At 38.1% G+C, this 22,820-nt stretch overlaps 1 pseudogene; it reads left to right on the top strand.

The window, feature by feature from the left end:
• The first annotated feature begins 207 nt into the window (after positions 1 to 207).
• Positions 208 to 22,027, top strand: LOC147603714 (uncharacterized; annotated as a pseudogene).
• Positions 22,028 to 22,820: the final 793 nt, after the last annotated feature.

Here is a 22,820-nt window from a genome sequence, read left to right as displayed (position 1 = left end):
GGGGGCGAAGCAACAGCCCCACTGCGAAGAAAGTTTGTGTCGCCTCTTGCGTTGAGTGGGGAACCCGCCTTGAGGGCTGACTGGGGAACCCGCCTTGAAGGGGCGAAGAGTAGCCCCCAACAATCCTTCGAAGAGCAGCCCAGCGCAGACCAGCCCCACAATGATCACTGGGGGGAGGCGTGAACAAAGCGTCATTTTGCGTTGAAGATGGGGGCGAAGAGCACGTCTGAGTGGCTGCGCTCTGCAAAACGGAACGCCAGCCTAGCGGCCAGGCGGCGGCCAGCCGGCCAGGCCAGCCCAAGCGGCTACGCAGGTGTGTGGAGCTGCTGAAGGCGAAAAACAATTCGCCCGTTGCTATGTTGACCAGTGTGGGGGGGGCGAACGCAGCCCAGGCGAAGACACGACCTGCTCCCTCGACTGTGAATACCGGCTGCAGCGGGCGTGTGGAGGATGGCGCTGCTGCTGCGTTGCTTGAGCCATGGGCCAGCAGGCGGCCAGCCCACGCGGCGGGCAGCCCCGGCCAGCCCAGCGGGCGGCCAGCCCGCCAGCCCAGGCGGCGGGCAGCCCCGGTGGCCAGCCCAGCGGGCGACGGCGACGGCGGCGGCGGCCAGTCCACGCCGGCCAGCCAGGGGCGGCGGCGGCCAGCCACCAGCCCAAACGCCACGAGACAAAACAAAAAACCTATATATTTTTTTAAATATATTCTTATTGTTCATTTTTATGAAATTAAAAATGAAAGAATTCAAACGAATCCTCTCTTGAATGGGGAGGAAAGATATGGCAAGGCACAACCTCTTAACCATTTTTATTTTTGTTATGAAGACTCTGGTGGGAGCGTAGCCTCGCCAGATTTCAATTTACACTTTTGCGAGCGTCGTCTTGCTAGTGTTAAAATTTGTTCGAACAAATTTGTGTTTGTTCTGTGGTGACAAACAAATGTGTTCTTTTGTAGACACACCCCACGAAACCAACCCACACGGCCGTCGTGCAGTGTGGCCGTAGTGCCTGTTTTCCACGAGAGAGACCCACCGCATACGGCCGTAGCGCCGCGTGCTAAGAGAGAGACAAATCCCGCGGCCGTAGTGCCGAGTCCTTCGAGAGAGAGCCGTTCTATGGCCGTTGTGCCTAGTGAACACGTCTATGGCCGTAGCGCCTCGAGAGTAGCACATTTGGTGATCACACATTTGGTTCAGAAACTAAATTTAAGCTGAGCATAGACTTAGTGTTGACCATCAAAGTCACGTAGTTTGGCTAGTGTAAATCAAAAACTGAGGTGTGTTTTACTTGGGCTAAGAGGACCGGCAATGGCGTCGGCAGTTGTGCCCAAATTAGACGAAGTGCTTATCACGAGAAATCTAGGTAAGCATAATTGAGCGGTAGTGCTCATAACCCTTCACAATCTTTTAACAGTTGCTAAAAGATTGTGATAAACTTTGGCATATGGGAACCATGTACAAGCGTAGTCTTGATGTGGTTATGCCTTGTGTCCAAACAAGTTGCTTACTGTTTGTAGCAACAAAAGGCTTTGGCCCGTAGAGGCAAGCTGGCCCTTGTTAAAAGTAACAAAAAAGTGTCACTACTTGGGCCTCGAGATTAGTGACTAGTTTGATTTAGTCACGTCATTGCCTGGTAAAAGTAATCCCTAAGGTGTGTATTACTTGGGATAAAGGGGCTAGGTTTGCTGCTAGCAGTACTCAATTGAATGGTTTATCTAGGAGTACTAATCTGAGGGATTAGCATATGCCTAGATAATAATAGCAGATTTAGGATTGATTTGTAAAATCAAAGGTAAATCTGAAGGGGTATAATCTTGAGATGTAATGCTCAATGCCCTTATAGAAGTTGATCGAAGAGAACTGTTCTTAAACTTACTAAACATGGTTTTCTCTTCTTTTTATTGCCATGCGTTGACATCCCACTGCTCGAGAGTTTGTGGTGATCTTTCGAGGGGGGAAAGAGCCTTTTTATATGTCACATCAATTGGGTTGGTGGTAATTTGATGGTATGGGACATCAAATTCTCACGGAATCGATTGTAGTCTTGGTGGAATGGGACGCCAAGGCTTGTGAATGTAACTTGACTCTTTGGCAGGTCTGTATGTACACTTGTCTGTAGTGATAAAGTGTGCAAGATAAAAATTTGAACTTTGAAAATTACCAAATATAGCCATAAGTTGGGATAAAACCCAGTTACAGAGTTCGGAGAAGCTCTAGGTAGCAAGACCATGATGGTGTGCTAGTGCTAACAGAGTGATTTAGTTCCGGAGTGATCTAAATCTAGAGGTTAGTAGTAAGACTAGTTTGGTTGGACAATTTCATGCATGGGGGATGCCCTATAGCATTTTGCAAGCGTAGTCTTGCCTATGTTCAACATAATTGTGCGATTGTGAGCACATTTTAGTTGCTACCATATGAATTTGGGAAATATATTACTTTCCTACATAAGCAATTGTAATATTGCATGACAGGCTATTTTGCTTACAAAGTTCATGTGCGTGTAAACCTATGAGTCGTATGACCCCTGGGAAATGAGTGGAGCATTTCTAGGATTTAATAAGGTTTTACATGGCAATAATGAGTAGTATCTCACTCCAGATGAGCCTGGTTGTTGTTAGTATCGGATCCGACATATGAAGTGTACATAAACTTGGGCTGAGTTAGGATAGAAGGCTAAGCCGGAGAGCTTAGTGGTAAATCCTACTGTATCTGGTGAGTTTTGACTTAACCGGAGTGTTAAGAAGTAAACTCAAAGTCTGGGGCTGAACCGGAGTGTTCGGAGGCAGACATATCTTTTGTTAAATCAGAGAATTTAGCAACAGATAAGCTTGGGGTGAACCATGGTACCCAGGAAAAAAGCTCTTCACACTAAAATAGTGCACAATAATTTTAGGGTGATAAAAATCCATCGCAGGAATGTTTTACAACTTTCCATAGATGATAGATGAGACCATGTACTTTACGGAGTTAAAGTACATAGGTGGTGACTTCGGCGCCACATTTTTTGTAGGAAGTCACCAGTGGTGTGGTTAGGTCAGCCGAGACTCCACAAGACCTATGCACTAGTTTTTATGTTGACCTCTATGATAAGGACGTCCAAAAATTCGTGTTGTAATACCAGAAATTGTACTGCAATGTGCAATGGAGGGGTCAATTTGTGTAGTCACTTCTTAGCAGCAAGTGACTTAAGCATCTTGTTATAGATGGTTGTATATGGTACTCCCACTCGGGGGAGGTACGCCATGGGTACGGAGTTACTCACAGACTAGTATGGAGCTACTAGTGTGATGATAGTGCTTACGTAGTTACTCACTACTAATACATAGCTGCTAATAAAGTTAAGATCCTCGAGTGAGAGATACTCTAGATCAACATTTTAATTACCGAACCACAATCCATGAGTATCGAGATACTCATAAATATGTTGACGTTGCTCAAATCGAGGGATTGATTTGTTCGATGGTATGGAATAAGCAAGGAGAGTGAAGTAACTTAAAAGTTACACATCACTAGTCCTAGTGAGTTGACAAGGTCATCCGTAGTTTGATGATCCCCTCTACCTATCAGACAACATTCAATTTGCAAGCCCTGGCATTTAATCCGTAGTGATTATGAGTTTGGTGTGAGATATGGTTATGAAGTTCTTACAAGAGTACTCGTTTATTTGCTTGTCATTGGTTATAGCTTGGTAGAGATTGCCACCTATGATGGGTAGGTAGCTTTGCCGCTATAATGAGGAGGCAGCAAATAATGTTCTTATAGTTATACTTCATACCAACACCAAACAGGGATAGGATGAAATTCCTAAGTTCATCATCACGAAGTACTGTGATGTTTGCATTTATATTGAATGTATGATGTAATGAGACATTGAGCGTGTGTAATTACCATCAATTATCTAGCAACCTATGGCTTCGCAGCAAGATCTTCTGTGGATTGATAATGTGGTTATTAGTAGTTTGGAATTTTTCTTGATAGATGGTACAACCCACCCAAATGATTCATAAGTGTGTAACCGCTTATGAAGGGTAGTAATATGCAACAATGAAGCACTTTGTTACAAGTGTGAAACCACTGATATGTTGCAAAGCAGTTTATCAATAGTACCACCATATGTGCGTAGACACGATACCACATCTTCGTTGCAAGATGTTTAAAAGCTTCTTGGAAGGACTCAAGAATATAACATATGATATTAAACATGGTCTAGATTTGTTCTTGGACCTATGACACTAGCGCGTAGTCCGCTTGAGAGTACAGTTTTTGAGGACAGAAACCTTTCTTGAGGGAAAGGAGGGATATCCTCAAATATCACATAAACTCGAATAGTTGTGTGAGTCCAGACAATACTTGAAGGGATATGTCTGGTAATAGCAACAAAGAGTTGTAAGTGAATGGATGTAATTCCAGACACCCGTAGTGGTGCAAGAATCTTTATCAAACATCTCCACATACTATATGATCTGCCCGCAGATGTAGTATGGCATAAGATATAGGAAGTTTGATTGTTATATTTGAAGGGAAATCTTCAAAACTTACATTTACTCTGAGTTAGAGTGGAGTTTAACCATCCGTAGATTGATGGTAGTTAGAAACTCAACAAGATTCTAGAGCATATGCTTGTGCAAAGAGGTTACTCTAAGAGAGAAAGTATCTCTCAGCTTTGGAACTAATCCTTGTGATGCATGATTAGATTGGCTCTAGTTTATTTCTCCTATGGCCGTAGAGCTTTCCAAGGAGAAGTTTTAACAAGTTGGTGATGCAACATGGTAGCGTAGTCTACAAATATCTAGTAGCATGGTCTGAGAAATTGCGCTACTAGAGTGCTCTCCAGTACATTAGCTTCTGTGCTAATGACATGATGCAAAATCAAGGCATGAAATTTGCCTTGGGGTTTTGGTTGAAATACCATATCACGGCTTGTGTGAGCATGATCCTGTCTTTACAGAGGTCTGGCGTGCTGTACGCGCACGCAATTTGTCACAGCCTCGCCCACCTTCTTTGCCAGCACGTAATGCTAGTCCGGAGAGACTGGCCGTAGGTGCGGCGGGTAGCGAATCGAGAGTTAGTCCGGAGAGGCTAGCCGAGCCTTCGGGTATAGTTTTGATAGTCCAAGTGTGGGTCATCCTGGGATTCAGAAGACCTATGCACTAGTAAAAAAGACAGTTTTATTGGCCTAGTTTGTTTAAGAACGTCCAAACTTATGTGCTGAAATGCAGTAAGTGCCAGGTCAATAAACATGAACGTCTTAAGGTTGGAGAACTACTCCATCCGCTGGAGATTCCTCAAGGGAAATGGGAAAGCATTTCCATGGATTTCATTACCGGTTTACCCAAGACGAATCGAGGGAATGACTCCGTGTGGGTGGTAGTGGACAGGTTAACTAAAATGGCAAAGTTTATTGCCACGAAGAAAACTGTTAAAATGCCAGAGTTGGCAGAACTCTTTATTGAACATCTCTACAAGCTATATGGCCTGCCCGCAGATATAGTGTCGGATAGAGATAGAAAGTTCAACAGTCATTTTTGGAGGGAAATCTTCAAAAAAGTTGGATACTACTTTGAGTATGAGTACGGCAGATCATCCGGAGTCTGATGGTCAAACTGAAAGAGTTAACCAAATTCTCAAGGATATGTTGCATTCTTATATTAGTAAGAAGCAATCTAATTGGGAAGAGTACTTGCCCTTATTGGAGTTTGCCTATAAAAGCTCCAAACACTCAACGACTGGATTTACACCATTCATGTTAATGTATGGATTCCAGCCGAGATCTCCGATGGTTGTAGGCCTGGAAAAGGAGAAGATTCAATCTGTCAAGGAGTTCCTTGATAAATGAATGATATGCTCAAAGTTGCACGCGAGAGCATCCGTAGCGCACAGGATCGTGCTAATACATTTGCCGATAAAGGACGCAGACAAGTGACCTTTGCAGAAGGTGACTTTGTATTTTTAAAGGTTCCTGCGCAGTCAGCAACCATGAAAACGGGAAAGTGTGATAAACTTTCTCCTAGATATTGTGGTCCTTTTAAAATCCTTAAGAAGATTGGGGACGTAGCATATAAACTTGAGTTACCGGAGAGTTCTCAAGTCCATCCTGTCTTCCATGTCAGTAAACTGAAGAAGTCAGCTCACGGGTTAGAGAATGCAGTTTCTCCAAAGATTTTGGTGGACTTGATAAAGCCACCAAAGATATCACATGAATCTGAAAAGATTCTATAGTATCGTGACAGACAAACCCAACATAAAGTGTACTAGGAGGTACTTGTTAAATGGACAGATAGGGATGAGGAGTAGCAACGTGGGAACGCCGTAGTGCAATTTCCAAAAGGTTTCCCCAGTTTGTTTTCGAGGACGAAAACTCTTCTTAAGGGGGGGGTAATGTCACGTAGGCTGTAACGCCTGTGAGACCGACGGGGCAGACCGGATGGCTATAACCGGGGTTCAGTGGGAGAGGACGCCCATGCGGAGTCATGGGCGGCCAGGCTAGTGTGGACGACAGGCCACACACTATATAGCCTGGGGGATGAGGGGCAATCCTCATTCTTCCTCTATGGCTGGGTGGTGAGCCAGAGGCCGTCCCCTCTTGTGGTAATGCCCGTAGCGGCGTTACGGGAATGTAACACTAATCTACCATGGTAACCCTTGTAGCTACCACTTTCAATTACAGTTTCATCCTCGTAAAGGTGGCTAGCAAAGGAAGCCATGAAGGTGGTGGTAGGCTCACAGATTGGTCACGTGGATGAGTTTATGCCTGATTTATGCATGTTTATGCATAACAATTATCTAGAGAGATCTTAGGGTTTTAACAATGGTATCAGAGTAATCTCTAGTTAATTTTTGTTATTTTTTCTTTGTTATTGTAAATTTTAGCATTTTTTGAAGTAAATTTTAATATTTACTAAATAAAAATGTTATTTTGTTGATTTGTGTTGATGATTTACACGTGGATCATCGATATGGCGGTTGGAATGCATGTTTTTTCGATTCTGTGGGACCTAAATATCACATATTTTATTATAGATATTTTTGGTAGCTTTGTATAAAGCTTAATTAAGCTTTATTTAAGTTTTTTAATTAAAATGCTTTTTTTTACATTCCAAAAAAAAAGCTTTTCAAAGCTTGGAAAAAAGAGGAGAAAATACAAAATTTAGGAAAAAAATTCTCTGGATATTTTTGAAAATTATTTTCTTGAAAACTCTTGGCTTTCCGCATTCCTCGGAAACCCTTTGGCTTTCCACATTCCCGGGAAACCTTTTGGCTTTTTGAATTCCGAAAAATCTTTTGACCTTTCGGATTCCGGAAACTTTTGAGCTTTCACATTCCGATTTTTTTTTCTTTACATTTTCCTGAAACTATTGGCTTTCTGTATTCCGGGAAGAGCATTGGGATGCAAAAATTTTTGTCTGTTCTATTCTTATGCGTTCGGAATAAATTAAAAATTTAAAAAAATTATTAAAAATTAGTACAAAATTAGTACAAAATTAGACAAAAATTATTAAAAATTAGTACAAAATTAGACAAGGGTTATTTTAAATATCTCGAAAATGTGGGGTTGGTGTTTGGCATGTTGTGTGTCCATTAGGGCACCCGTGAATATTCAAATTCCTTTAAAATTATATGTGGGGTTGGTGTTTGGCATGTAGTGTGTCCATTAGGGCACCCGTGACTATTCAAATTCTTTTAAAATTATATTTTTTGACCTATAAAATTAGAAAATCCATTAAAATTGTAAATTTTCATTGGATTTGAGAATTGTCAGGCGAAATTGAAAATTTCGTAAACGATGGGATTCTTAGGAAAAATTAGGACTTTTCTAGAAATTATTTTTAGAAAACCTAGAAATTGATATTTTTAAAATATCAATGGCATTTAAGTAAATTTTTTTGCTAATTTTTTTTTGGAAAAACATAGGTTTGAAATGCCAAAAGATAGGTTTGGTAGAATTCAAAATTATCGTATTTTGAAGCCCTATAAAATTAGAAAAAATTAGAAAAAAATCATGATAATTCTTTTTCTCAAGAATTTAATATTTTTGAGGGCTATTTAATGTTAAAGTATGTTTTCTCGTGCTGACATTAGATAGATGCAAGTTATTCGCATATTATTAATACCATTATACCTCGTATTAATAGTTATTTTCGTTTGAATTTATTCTAAACGATGTTTTCATGATTTTTTTACCATTGTTTAGCCATTCTTTTTGGACATGTTCCTTAATTTCTTTAATGATGGCTAGAATCTGCGTTCAAAGTGTGTTTCACCTTTGACACTTTTCAATGATAATTTATTTTGCACTTGTTTAAGTCTGGTTTGTGCTTAATTTCTTAAGCCTAAGACAAATTCTATCATGGGTTAGTTGATCTGTTTGTTTTGGTGGATTTATTAGATGTTTTCCAAGTTTTATATGGACTCATCAGGTTCTACCGAGATCAATTATGTCTAGGGGTTTTTTAATGAGTGCTGCACACATGTGTTTCACTTTCTTACTTTAGAGTTTTGCTTGAACGACACCACGTTCATATACTCCGGATAGATGCGTTGGCCATCAATTTTAATGCTTCTTTTGGCATGATTAATGACCATTAGATGGCATGCATTGATTTTTATGATCAACTGTGGTTTTTATAGATTCGAGGAGCTTCTATGCTTTTTATCCATGGTTTTATAAGGATCTTTTGATCTTTTGGATAATATCATGTACTTTGAAGGTAGCATTTGCCTTCATTTTTTGCACTTATTTTTGGAGTGTATTGTTTGTACTCTTGTACATATTCCAAATTAGATACCTAGTTACTTATGTATCTAGGTGAATTTTCATTTTTTTATCTCAACTTTATTGTGTTTATTGGGTAGTTAACATTAGAAAGGCACCAATAATTTAAATTCTTTTCTAATGATGTACTCGAAAAAAGTTATTCCTTGATGTAGTCGGGTGGATGAGTTTATGCCTGATTTATGCATGTTTATGCATAACAATTATCTAGAGAGATCTTAGGGTTTTAACAATGGTATCAGAGCAATCTCTAGTTAATTATTGTTATTTTTTCTTTGTTATTGTAATTTTTAGCATTTTTTGAAGTAAATTTTAATATTTACTAAATAAAAATATTATTTTGTAGATTTGTGTTGATGATTTACACGTGGATCATCGATATGGCGGTTGGAATGCGTGTTTTTTCGATTCTGTGGGACCAAAATACCACATATTTTATTATGGATATTTTTGGTAGCTTTGTATAAAGCTTAATTAAGCTTTATTTTAGTTTTTTAATTAAAGTGCTTTTTTTACATTCCAAAAAAAAAGCTTTTCAAAGCTTGGAAAAAAGAGGAGAAAATACGAAATTTAGGAAAAAAATTCTCTGGATATTTCTAAAAATTATTTTCTTGAAAACTCTTGGCTTTCCGCATTCCTCGGAAACCCTTTGGCTTTCCACATTCCCGGGAAACCTTTTGGCTTTTTGAATTCCGAAAAATCTTTTGACCTTTCAGATTCCGGAAACTTTTGAGCTTTCACATTCCGATTTTTTTTTGTCTTTACATTTTCCTGAAACTATTGGCTTTCTGTATTCCGAGAAGACCATTGGGATGCAGAAATTTTTGTCCGTTCTATTCTTATGCGTTCGGAATAAATTAAAAATTTAAAAAAAATTATAAAAAATTAGTGTAAAATTAGACAAGGATTATTTTAAATTTCTCAAAAATGTGGGGGTAGTGTTTGGCATGTTGTGTGTCTATTAGGGCACCCGTGAATATTCCAATTCCTTTAAAATTATATGTGGGGTTGGTGTTTGGCATGTAGTGTGTCCATTAGGGCACCCGTGACTATTCAAATTCCTTTAAAATTATATTTTTTGACCTATAAAATTAGAAAATCCATTAAAATTGTAAATTTTCATTGGATTTGAGAATTGTCAGGCAAAATTAAAAATTTTGTAAACGATGGGATTCTTAGGAAAAATTAGGATTTTTCTAGAAATTATTTTTAAAAAACCTAAAAATTGATATTTTTAAAATATCAATGGCATTTAAGCAAATTTTTTTGCTGAATTTTTTTTGGAAAAACATAGGTTTGAAATGCTAAAAGATAGGTTTGGTAGAATTAAAAATTATCGTATTTTGAAGCCCTATAAAATTAGGAAAAATTAGAAAAAAACCATGATAATTTTTTTTCTCAAGAATTTAATATTTTTGAGGGCTATTTAATGTTAAAGTATGTTTTCTTGTACTGACATTAGATAGATGCAGGTTATTCGCATATTATTAATACCATTATACCTCGTATTAATAGGTATTTTGTTTGGATTTATTCTAAACGATGTTTTCATGATTTTTTGCCATTATTTAGCCATTCTTTTTGGACGTGTTCCTTAATTTCTTCAATGATGGCTAGAATCTGCGTTCAAAGTGTGTTTCACCTTTGACACTTTTCAATGATAATTTATTTTGCACTTGTTTAAGTGTGGTTTGTGCTTAATTTCTTAAGCCTAAGATAAATTCTATCATGGGTTAGTTGATCTGTTTGTTTTGGTGGATTTATTGGATGTTTTCCAAGTTTTATATGGACTCATCAGGTTCTACCGAGATCAATTATATCTAGGGGTTTTTTAATGAGTGCTACACACGTGTTTCACTTTCTTACTTTAGAGTTTTGCTTGAACGACACCACGTTCATATACTCCGAATAGATACGTTGGCCATCAATTTTAATGCTTCTTTTGGTATGATTAATGACCATTAGATGGCATGCATTGATTTTTATGATCAACTGTGGTTTTTATAGATTCGAGGAGCTTCTATGCTTTTTATCCATGGTTTTATAAGGATCTTTTGATCTTTTGGATAATATCATGTACTTTGAAGGTAGCATTTGCCTTCATTTTTTGCACTTATTTTTGGAGTGTATTGTTTGTACTCTTGTACATATTCCAAATTAGATACCTAGTTACTTATGTATCTAGGTGAATTTTCATTTTTTTATCTCAACTTTATTGTGTTTATTGGGTAGTTAACATTAGAAAAGCACCAATAATTTAAATTCTTTTCTAATGATGTACTCGAAAAAAGTTATTCCTTGATGTAGTCTCATGTATATAGAGACAGGTTTTAGTATGTGAAAGTTTGGGATAAGGCCATCTTATTCCTTTCATACATGATCTTATTTATTTTTCCTAGATGGCATATTAGGGAGTTTCAAATTGTTAAGGTATGTATGGGTGGTATCATGGTGGAATGGGATGCTAGTGATCCCTCACATATATTAGAATTCTAAAGAAAAATTAGGAATTATCTAAAAATCATTTTTAGAAAACCTAGAAATTGATATTTTTAAAATATCAATGGTATTTTAGCAAATTTATTTGCTGAATTTTTTTGGAAAAATATAGGTTTGAAATGCCATAAGATAGGTTTGGTGGAATTCAAAATTATCATATTTTGAGGCCCTAAAAAACTAGGGAAAATTAAGAAAAAATTATGATAATTCTTTCTCTCGAGAATTTAATATTTTCGAGGGTTATTTAATGTTGAAGTATATTTTCTCGTGTTGACATTAGATAAATACACGTTATTTACATATTATTAATACGATTATACCTCGTTTTCATAGTTTTTTCTTTTTGGATTTATTCTAAACAATGTTTTCATGATTTTTTACCATTGTTTAGCCATTCTTTTTGGACATTTTCCTGAATTTCTCCAATGATGGCTAGAATCTGCATTCAAAGCGTGTTTCACCTTTGACACTTTTCCATGATAATTTATTTTGCACTTGTTTAAGTGTGGTGTGTGCTCAATTTAAGCCTAAGATAAATTCTATCATGGGGTAGTTGATCTGTTTGTTTTGGTGGATTTATTGGATGTTTTTCAAGTTTTATATGGACTAATCAGGTTCTACCTAGATCACTTATGTCTAGGGGTTTTTTAATGAGTGCTACACACATGTGCTTCACTTTCTTACTTTGGAGTGTTGCTTGAACGACACCACGTTCATATACTCCGGATTGATGCATTGGCCACCAATTTTAATGCTTCTTTTGGCATGATTAATGATCATTAGATGGCATGCATTGATTTTTATGATCATCTATGTATTTTATGGATTCAAGGAGCTTCTATGCTTTTATCCATGGTTTTATAAGGATCTTTTGATCTTTTGGATAATATCATGTACTTTGAAGGTAGAATTTGTCTTCGTTTTTTGCACTTAATTTTGGAGTATATTGTTTGTACTCTTGTACATATTCCAAATTAGATACCTAGTTACCTATGTATCTAGGTGAATTTTTTTTAAAAATCTCCACGTTATTGTTTTATTGGGTAGTTATCATTAGAAAGGCACCAATGATTTAAATTCTTTTTTAATGATGTACTCGGAAAGAGTTATTCCTTGATGTAGTCTCAGGTATATAGAGACAAGTTTTAGTATGTGAAAGTCTGGGATAAGGCCATCTTATTCCTTTTATACAGGATTTTATTCATTTTTCCTAGACGGCATATTAGGGAGTTTCAAATTGTTAAGGTATGTATGGGTGGTATCATGGTGGTATGGGACGCTAGCGATCCCTCACATATATTATCTTATGGGATAATTTGGGGTCAAGATTGTTCCTTTGCTTACATCACTTAGCATGTTGATCTCAACATTCAAATACAATCTCATTTTCTAAATTCCTTTAAAGTTGTTGTGTGGAAATTTTCTAGATAAACTTCTTTTATCTATAGCCTGCATGTATTGATGAGTTTAATCTCGTTGGCATTTTCACTTGTTAAAATCTCTTTCTTTAAAGTTCAACGAGTTTATCTTAATGTGTTCGGATTAAGGAAAGTTGGATTTTTCCTTTGTTAGCATTTCTTTCTCTAGTTTCGTGATTTATACAGTCAACCTGATGGTTTACGGATGGACATATATGACTCATCGAGACATTGATGACTCTCTATGTTGATATGCGTAACTCGGGATGCCGATAATTCCATGAGCAGATGTGGGTACATCGGGATGCTGATGGATACCTGGTTCTTGCTGTTATAATGCCATGTTTTCCTACTTTATTCCGAATGGTTTACAACAAGGAAACTACTTTTGAGTATGAATTCCTCTGATCATCCGCAGTCTGATGGGCAAACAGAGTGTATGAATCAAATTGTAGAGGAGATGCTTCGTGCATATGTCCTTGGAAAAGCATCAAATTAGGAAAAATATCTTCCAATGATGGAATTTGTCTATAACAGTTTTAAACATACGGTTATTGGTTTTAGTCCGTTCATGCTTATGTATGGGTATCAACCTAGGGCACCTATTGATGTCGGTCTTAAGGACATCGAGCTTGATGCAGAAAGGGATTTCTTACATGATATGCAGGAAATGCTGACCAAAGCTCGGGATTCTATCAGGAGTGCTCAGGATAGGGCACGGTTCTGCTGATAGAGGATGCTCAACTTGGTCTTCTGGACCAGGAGCGTTGGTTTATTTAAAGGTTCCTAAAGATTCTCAGACTTTGTTAAACGAAAAATGCTCGAATTTATCTCCTAGATATTGTGGTCCGTTTCGATTGGCACGGTTGCATATGAACTTAAACTACCTCCACATGTTAGAGTTTATCAAGTCTTTTGTATCAATAGATTAAAAGGAAAACTGGGAGGTGAGGATAACACATTTACTCCTCAAGAACTCGTTGAAATTGAAGAAATATCCTATGTTCCACATGAACCTGATAAGGTACTTGAATTCAGGGAAAGAAAACTTTGTAGTTGACTAATCCCTTAGGTTAAAATTAGGTGGAAAGATAGGGAAATAGAGGATTCGACTTGGGAGTCGGTTGAGATTGTTCAGCACAGTTCTCCTTCTTTTCATTGCAAGAGTGAAATGTTTTGAGAGAGGGGAAGTATGTTATATGCACATTATGTGTGTATATACTAGGAGGCTAACCCACATTAGGCTTGTGAGCATGGGAGCATGGGAACAAGCTCTAGTGGAGCATGGGTTAGGACTAACCTTAAAGGTTAAGGTTACGGTCACGCATCCAAGCATCACACATGGGAAATGGAGAGTCACGAGTCACTTGAGGACCCTCCTATATAATAGGGACATGGGGCACACTTAAGGGAGGCTAAGGATATGCTATCTTGAGGCTAGGTTATAATATGATGTTCTTTGTATAGAGGATTATATCTACTCACCTACCATTTCACACTATAGCTACATGCTACTGGATTGGAGTTATACCTCTTGATGGTATGGGACATCAAGGTAAAGGTATGATGTACTTCATTATAATTCATGTGTGCATCCCTTGGGCTCAGGGGTGGTCGGGTGGATGAGTTTATGCCGGATTTATGCATGTTTATGCATAACAATTATCTAGAGAGATCTTAGGGTTTTAACAATGGTATCAAAGCAATCTCTAGTTAATTATTGTTATTTTTTCTTTGTTATTGTAATTTTTAGCATTTTTCGAAGTAAGTTTTAATATTTACTAAATAAAAATGTTATTTTGTTGATTTGTGTTGATGATTTACACGTGGATCATCGATATGGCGGTTGGAATGCGTGTTTCTTCGATTCAATGGTTTGAATCGAAGTTGCGGGAGAATTCCGTGAGTTTAATGCTATTTTTTCCTATTTTTTGTGGTTGAAAATAAGCATTAATGGAAATTTTTACCAAAATACCACATATTTTATTATGGATATTTTTGGTAGCTTTGTATAAAGCTTAATTAAGTTTTATTTAAGCTTTATTTAAGTTTTAATTAAGCTTTATTTAAGTTTTTTTAAACTAAAGTATTTTTTTTAATTCCAAAAAAAAGCTTTTCAAAGCTTGGAAAAAAAGAGGAGACAATATGAAATTTGGGAAAAAAATTCTTTGGATAATTTTGAAAATGATTTTCTTTGAAACTCTTGGCTTTCCGCATTCCTGGGAAACCCTTTATCTTTCCACATTCCCGGGAAACCTTTTGGCTTTTCGAATTCCGAAAAATCTTTTGACCTTTTGGATTTCGAAAACTTTTGAGCTTTCACATTCGGATTTTTTTTGTCTTTTCATTTTTCCAAAACTGTTGGCTTTCCGTATTCCAGGAAGACCATTGGGATTCTGAAATTTTTGTCCGTTCTATTCTTATGCGTTCGGAATAAATTAAAAATTTAAAAATTTATTGAAAATTAGTGCAAAATTAGACAAGGGTTATTTTAAATTTCTAGAAAATGTGGGGTTGGTGTTTGGCATGTAGTGTGTCCATTAGGGCACCCGTGACCATTAAAATTACTTTAAAATTATATTTTTGACCCATAAAATTAGAAAATCCATTAAAATTGTAAATTTTCATTAGATTTGAGAATTGTCGGGCAGAATTAGAAATTTCATGAACGATGGGATTCTTAGGAAAAATTAGGATTTTTCTAGAAATTATTTTTAGAAAACCTAGGAATTGAAATTTTTAAAATATCAATGGCATTTTAGCAAATTTTTTTGCTGAAATTTTTTGGAAAAATATAGGTTTGAAATGCCATAAGATAGGTTTGGTAGAATTCAAAATTATCGTATTTTGAGGCCCTATTAAATTAGAAAAAATTAGAAAAAAATCATGATAATTCTTTTTTTCGAGAATTTAATATTTTGAAAGGCTATTTAATGTTAAAGTACGTTTTCTCGTGCTGACATTAGATAGATGCAGGTTATTCGCATATTATTAATACCATTATACCTCGTATTAATAGTTATTTCTATTTGGATTTATTCTAAACGATGTTTTCATGATTTTTTACCATTTTTTAGCCATTCTTTTTGGACATGTTCCTTAATTTCTTCAATGATGGCTAGAATCTGCGTTCAAAGTGTGTTTCACCTTTGACACTTTTCCATGATTTTTTTTTGGCACTTGTTTAAGTGTGGTTTGTGCTTAATTTCTTAAGCCTAAGACAAATTCTATCATGGGTTAGTTGATCTGTTTATTTTGGTAGATTTATTGGATGTTTTTCAAGTTTTATATGGACTCATCAGGTTCTACCTAGATCAATTATGTCTAGGGGTTTTTTAATGAGTGCTACACACATGTGTTTCACTTTCTTACTTTGGAGTTTTGCTTGAATGACACCACGTTCATATACTCTGGATTGATGCATTGGCCACCAATTTTAATGCTTCTTTCGGCATGATTAATGACCATTAGATGGCATGCATTGATTTTTATGATCAACTATGGTTTTTATGGATTCGAGGAGCTTCTATGCTTTTATCCATGGTTTTATAAGGATCTTTTGATCTTTTAGATAATATCATGTACTTTGAAGATAGCATTTGCCTTCGTTTTTTGCACTTAATTTTGGAGTATATTGTTTGTACTCTTGCACATATTCCAAATTAGATACCTAGTTACTTATGTATCTAGGTGAATTTTATTTTTTTATCCCAACTTTATTGTGTTTATTGGGTAGTTAACATTAGAAAGGCACCAATAATTTAAATTCTTTTCTAATGATGTACTCGAAAAGAGTTATTCCTTGATGTAGTCTCATGTATATAGAGACAGGTTTTAGTATGTGAAAGTCTGGGATAAGGCCATCTTATTCCTATTATACAGGATTTTATTCATTTTTCGTAGACGGCATATTAGGGAGTTTCAAATTGTTAAGGTATGTATGGGTGGTATCATGGTGGAATGGGACGCTAGCGATCCCTCACATATATTATCTTATGGGATAATTGGGGCTCAAGATTGTTCCTTTGCTTACATCACTTAGCATGTTGACCTCAACATTCAAAGACAATCTCATTTTCTAAATTCATTTAAAGTTGTTGTGTGGGCATTCACTAGATAAACTTCTTTTATCTATAGCCTGCATGTATTGATGAGTGTAATCTCGTCAGCATTTTCACTTGTTGAAATCTCTTGCTTTAAAGTTCAATGAGTTTATCTTGTTGTGTTCGGATTAAGGAAATTTGGATTTTTCCTTTGTTGGCATTTCTTTCTCTAGTTCCGTACTTTAGGTGATTTACACAGTCAACCTGATGGTTTACGGATGGACATATGTGACTCATCGAGACGTTGATGACTCTCTATGTTGATATGGGTAACTCGGGATGCCGATAATTCCATGAGCAGATGTGGGTACATCGGGCCGCCGATGGATACCTAGTTCCTGCTGTTATAATGCCATGTTTTCCTGCGTTATTGGGTGTATGCATAAATAGGTGGACTTAATACCTATGTCTGGGACACAGCTAGTACACGGATAGTAACCATCTAATATAAAGCAGTTTAAAAAAAGAAAAAGAAGAAGAACCGTTTTTCGGTTACAAAGCAAAAAGTGGGATGTTTAAAAAAAGAAAAAGAAAAAGAACCATTTTTAGGTACTCCCCACATCCTCTCTCTCTCTCTCTCTCTCTCTCTCTGCTGTGAACAAGCTTCCATGGTGACTTCATGTCTGTGTGTGTCTTGTGATTGATGGTAAGGCTTACCCTCTATAGTAGAATCTCTCTCTCTCTCTCTGTCTCTCTGTCTCTCTCTCTCTCTCTCTCTCTTTGCCGTGAACAACCTTCGATGGCGACTTCATATGTGTGTGTGTGTGTCTTGTGATTGCTGGTGGTAAGCCTTCCCCTCTATAGAAGAATCTCTCTCTCTCTCTCTCTCTCTCTCTCTCTCTCTCTCTCTCTCTCTCTCTTTCTCTCTCTCTCTCTCTCTCTCTCTCTCTCTCTCTCTCTCTCTCTCTCTTTGCTTTAAACAAGCCTCCATGGTGACTTCACGTCTGTGTGTGTTTTTGCATTACAAGTTTCCTGGATTTCTTAACTGAGGGCCCAACAAGCCAAGGCTCGGCCAAGGCACCAGCCAAGCCAGGGCGGCCCAATGTTACAAGCAGCCCTTCTCAGAAATTAGAAGCATTGCAGTAGCTGCGTACGGGGCTTGTGGACAGCTACCTTTATCTCATCTTACAGTGTCTTCGAAGTTTTGATGGACAGGTCTGACTCTCTTAAGAGCCTCATGCTATCCACAAAGTGAGCACATTCGACTTGTTGAACTGATCAAAAGGAGTTTTTTCAACATGGAAATAGTTCCAATTGCACAAGCAGAAGATGTTCAAAGCAGCTTATGTACATGTGCTGGCTCCTTCAAGTGTGCACCATGAAAATCAAAATTAATCAGGGAGTACAAAACAGGCCGGAAGCGTGCTTATCATGAGAAGTTTAAGTCAAGGAAGTCACCAGTGAAACAAGTCAGGCTCAGCATTACAAAACAGAAGGTGATTACTTCAAAAGTGATTAAGTGTTTCACGGATTACACACAGGGTCTTGACAATAAAGCAAAGGGTGAGATCGTCACAAGTATACTCAACCATCGAGCTTTAAGAGATGTACAATTTAATTGTGCATCTCTTAATTGTCACAAAGCTGAGGAATCCACACAGGATCATAAGATCTTGCTCCATGGATTACACAATACCCTCAAGGCTGTCACAAAAGACTAAAAAGCTCTAGGGAATTGTTTGTTAAATGGGCAAGTATCATGATGGTCATGAATTCCACAAGTAGAAAACCAAATATAGCAGCTGCATCAAGGCTACTTGGAGTTCATCGAAGGAATTTTTATGCAGCTAGATCTCAAATGAAGTAACATGACTCACAGCTGCCATTGCATTTGTGTGAGCGACAACGACAACATAGAAGTATAATCACAGAGGAAGTGAAAGATTTAGTCATTGCATATTGGACAAACAATACACGTGTGTCGCCGAACAAAAAGGATGTATGTCAAAAGCGTGTTGGACGAAAGCTGTATGAGAAGGTGCATCTGCTTGAACAACCTCAGGTTTGTCTTCCTTGTTATGCCATACTTTTTAAATGTCCCTAATTGCCTCTTGGTTGTACATTGGTCGGTAGTACAGGGTTGAAGTTAGGCACCAGCTTCATAGTGTGTAATACTAGTCTACCATGGTAACCCTTGTAGCTACCACTTTCAATTACAGTTTCATCCTCGTAAAGGTGGCTAGCAAAGGAAGCCATGAAGGTGGTGGTAGGCTCACAGATTGGTAGAAAAGGTTTTGCTCAAGCTGATATGTTATATATTAGGCCAGCACAGGTAGAAGCATCAGGTTAGGATTTCTGTCATACCAATGAACTCCAAGCCTGGGAGCTGATAAGAGTGGTATCTTCATGGTAGGTACTATGCTAAGAGTGGTGGCTCCTAGGCTTGGAGCTCAGTTACCAAGCTTGGAGCTCATAGGCATGAGGCTGGGAGTGATTCAGGTGGTATCTTGATGATAGGTACTATGCTAAGAGTGGTGGTAGCCACCACTGTTTACATTGCAACTACTGTTCCAAAGCTAGTAGTTACGCTTATATCCCTAAAAGCCACCATTGTCAACCTGGTAGCTTCCACTCTTAAGGTGGTTGCTACCTTACCTACCTACTGGCTTTCACTCTATACAGGTAGCTACCATTGTTAACATGGCAGCTACTACTGTTCCAAACCTGGTAGTTACCTTTCTGCCTTTACCATTGTCAACCTGGTAGCTTCCACTCTTAACATGGTTGCTACCTTACCTACCTGGTGGCTTTCACTCTTAATAGGTAACTGCCACTGTTAACATGGCAGCTACTGTTCCAAAGCTGGTAGTTACCTTTTTGTCCCTAAAAGCCACCATTGTTCACCTAGTAGCTTCCACTCTTAACATGGTTGCTACCGTATCTACCTGGTGGCGTCCACTCTAACCAAATAGCTACCACTCTTAACACGGTAGCTATTGTTCCAAACCTTTAACCTAAAAGCTATTGTTTATTTCTGGCATGAAAAATTTCTAAATTACCAAGTTAGTTCTAATTCTTTGACTTCTATAAGCTATATATGTTCATAAAGGCTGATTTATTGTCCTGATTTATTGCAGGTAGAATTCTTTCTTGCTTTCAAACAGAGTCATCCAGAGGTACAGATTCACCAAAGAGCATTTGAAAAGCTGAAGCCTTATTTTGTACGCAAGCTTCGAGATCGGTACAGTTGTTGTTGCATCACACATGTCTAGATGTCATTCTTACGAGATGCTATCAACCATTTACGCCAAGCTGGTCCAGGTGTGCATGGAAAAGAGTGTATATGTCAATGTAACATTTGTGGTGTTGGAGAAAAATGCACAGCTCACACACAAACTTACTCAAGCCTTACAAATTTGTGGGAATCAGTATTGTGTTTAAAGCCTAACAATTTAGACTTCTTTGCTTTAAAGTGTTTGATGGGAGAGTGCCCATCTTGTGGACCCTCGACATGTCCTATGGAGGAATCAAGTAGCGTACGCACAATAAAGGTGAAGATTTTTGAAGACATTCAAGTTGGTGAAACAGATTCTGGCAAGAAAAAGAAAAGAAAAGTTCTCTCCCACAAGGAGATGCAACCTGGGGAACTATTTGACCTCTTTAGGGATCACTTACAAAAGTTCATAAAGCACAACTTTATCTACAGATGGCAAGCTGAGCAATTTAAAGAGTGTCTACGTGTATTTCCTGACGATGTGGTTGTTTCAGTTGTTGTAGACTTTGCTGAAAATTATACATTCAAAGAACAAAATGAGATTCAATCAATGCATTGGTTTTCTTGCCAAGTTACAATATTTGTCCATATCACATATGTGCAGATTGCAGGAAGTCTTCAAAAGTATTATAATTTTTACATTTCTGATGATAAAACTCATGATACTCTTTTTGTTCAACATTGCTTCATGCTCCATCATGGATGGTTAAAAGAGCTAGGCTTATCCCTCCAGATGGATGTAAAAAATGTGTTCTTGCATGGTGGATTGCAAGAAGAGGTGTATATGGATCCGCCACCAGGTTTTGAGGATACAGGTCACCCAGAGTATGTGTGTAAGCTTTGTAAGGCCTTCTATGGACTAAAGTAAGCTCCACAAGCATGGCATGATAAGATTGCAGAGTATCTTGTCACTATATGGCAGATGCAGATCACATTGGGTGTGGTCAGACGGGGCAGCCTCGCAGTTTAAGGCAAAGAGGCCTTTCTACTTTGTTGCCCGGTATGGGACTCTCACAAGGTTAAAGATGACACATCATTTCTCGGGATCTGGTCATGGGAAGGGTGAACATGATGGTGCAGGTGCTGTTATCAAAAGACATTTGACTCAAGAGTAGCTTAAGCCAGACTGTAGAAAATTGCAATGTGCAGAGGATGTGGTTGCCTTTTTAAGACAAACCATGTGTGATGGGGCTGCTGCCACATATGCATCCAAAGTAAGACCAGTTACCAGGGTGTTTTGGGAAGTTAAGGAAGGCGACGTGGATAGAAGTGGGACTGCAAATCTGTGGATGGCACTCGTGGGATACATTGTGTCTCAGGTTACTCTTTAACAAATGGAAAAGCTCTCAGATGCAGGCAGCTATCATGCTTTTGCAATTCTTGTATGCAAGGCCTTTGGAGGAGGTGCTCTAGGAAGTCACATGTCAAGAAGTGGGAGTATGTTACCCTTGAACCTTCAGAAGATGTCAGAGATACTAATGAAGTTGAAGATTTTACATACGAAGGACACCATGATGCTTTGAGTGATGCACTTTGCATTGGTGACAATTTTGCTGTCATAGCTCCTCTCATGACAATGAGGAGCTTGCAGATTTTTATGTCTTGAAATGCAGAGCTCAGAAGCAAAAATCTAATACTAAGCTAACAGATGGCTGGGGGAATGTTTGCCTTGCTGGTTCATTTGTTGTCAAGGGAATATGGTACAAACAAGCGAAAGGAAATCCCTATGAGTATAAGCTATTAAGGCGCAAGCTTGAAGCTATTTTGCCATCCCACCTTGTAAGATCCATCAAGTTCCCAATGGAAAAGGTTCAAGGACGTGGGATGAGATTTTTGATTTCCCCAGAAGCATATGAGGCTATTTACAATACCACTCCCTTTTGATGTATAGCTTGCTGAAAATAATTCAAGTTATTTCTTTTGGACATACTTGTTTTTTTTGGATCCTCGTCTACTCATGCTGATCTCTTTTGCAGGCAAGGGTCACCAAGAGCCACACCAGGCTTGTGGGTGTCTGTGAATGATAATTAAACTTGCATGATCTTTCTTAGGGATGCTCAAATTGTGGTACATGGTAAATCTTACTAGGCACATTCCATACATGTCAAGGTATTCTTTTACACTATGGGTCTTATGATGTGGCATGACCATATTGCTCAAGATGCTCACAATTAATGAGCTTCTAAAGTATACCACTATACCAGTACCTAGCAGGAGGACCTTGGTAGCACTTGGTATGTGAGATCCCTGTTCCCACTGAGCAACGGATTCAAGATACTGGCAGCGGAAGTAACACATCATGCGCGGGTAGGGGTCTCACACTCGGGGCCTCGCCCACGAATATCCGGACAAGAGACTAATCCGTCGGTTTGTCCAAAACCGAAACCAGAAAAAACTTCCTTTACCCGGAAAGCATGGGCGATTCCACCAGGATAACTCTTTACTCTAACGTAGTCAAGATCATTACGGATCAACTGATCTGACTGCACCTCTAACGGTACTTGGTCAAATCAAGGAAGAAACTTGCACTTGGATCATTGGGATCAACGCTTTTTTCCCCATCAAGAGGCACAGCCGTTGATTCCTATCCATAGAACAATTTCTATTCGGGATTTACTTCATCTATCGTAATAATAGAAATTAAATCTCGATTTACGGATCCATCAGTCCAGCCTAACCCCATCCGATCCCATGGGTTAGCCAACCGCCCAACCACTGTAGTGATGGGATCCAATTTTGGAATTTGGTTAGGTTTTGTCCCGGGTACCAAGGAAAAGAGTTCCAAGGTCCCCTAGCCGGAAGTTCATGCAAACATAG

This window comes from Cibotium barometz, chromosome 63 (assembly GCF_041138505.1).
Source record: "Cibotium barometz isolate CiBa-2024 chromosome 63, ASM4113850v1, whole genome shotgun sequence".
NCBI lineage: Eukaryota > Viridiplantae > Streptophyta > Polypodiopsida > Cyatheales > Cibotiaceae > Cibotium > Cibotium barometz.
Note: the sequence above shows the minus strand (reverse complement) of the source record. Positions and strands in the feature narration are given on the sequence as shown.